Below are 1,076 nucleotides of genomic sequence, written 5' to 3'. Positions count from 1 at the left end.
TATGGGCTCTGAAAGTGGTTCAAGCAGCAAAGGGTAAATTAGTCGATCTTTTGTTTACCATGTAGAAAAACTATGACCCACCTCCTGACAAATTCACACGACAACCTTTATAGTTGCTAGCACACAGCTTTCTACAGGAAGTTCTGAAAACTCTGTTGGAGAATGTCAGAGAAAATAAAAATCAGCTTAGGAGCAATTTACATTTCTCCTACATTTCTTAGGTTTCCTTAAGGCATTGCTGAAAAAGTAAATATTTCACCAGTAAAGTCACATATTTAAATCTTGCCTTAGAAAATAGTCAATGGGAAGTGACATGTGAGTTAAAAATCTGGTGGCTAGGAGATGGGACGACTGGAAAAATACTTAAAAAACCCCAACCTATCTGTTTGTTGTTGAAAAGGAATGAGAAAGACAAGGCATGGACAGGTTTCTGCTTAATTCTGCAGTGAAACTTTCCATTCCACAGACAAGAGGCCATTTCCTGAGAAGTGCAGGCACTTCACTGGAAGTTAGAAGTGTTTAGCCCTGTTTGGGCCCATGCCACTTGCTGAGTAAGGATTGCAGTATCCAACCCAATTAAATTGCCTTTCTAAAAGAGAGCCTCTAGTTCTATGGAGATCAGATCAGATAACGATAGGGGTCGCTTCTAGCCTTAAAATTTATGAATCATCTTGTATTAAATGTCAGGTTACATAGAAATTGCCTTTTCCCTCATATCTAAGGTTTTACAATGGCTAGGCAAGAGGTGACCTGGGGATAGTATTTATTATGCATAACGGGTTCCATTTTACTCTTACCGTGCTGTTCCACCCCTCTTTTTCCCCTTGTGTAGACTGAGCTCTCTGGGGCAGGGATGGTCTTATTTATGTGTTTGCATAGCACCTTAGTTGACAGCATTGCTGGTTCTGTTTGTTCATGTTTGGTGACCATCTGGGTGGAATTTAAAGATGCCCTGGGATTCTCAGAAATTATGAGAATGGCCCCACGGTCCTGGTGAACATCTCCTCTCTTAATAAAATAGATCCCAGTGCTGAAGGGATGGATCCTTCTAGGCGCTGCTGAGCTCCACCTAAGTA

This window comes from Chelonia mydas, chromosome 8 (genome assembly GCF_015237465.2).
Source record: "Chelonia mydas isolate rCheMyd1 chromosome 8, rCheMyd1.pri.v2, whole genome shotgun sequence".
Classification (NCBI taxonomy): Eukaryota; Metazoa; Chordata; order Testudines; family Cheloniidae; genus Chelonia; species Chelonia mydas.
Note: the sequence above shows the minus strand (reverse complement) of the source record.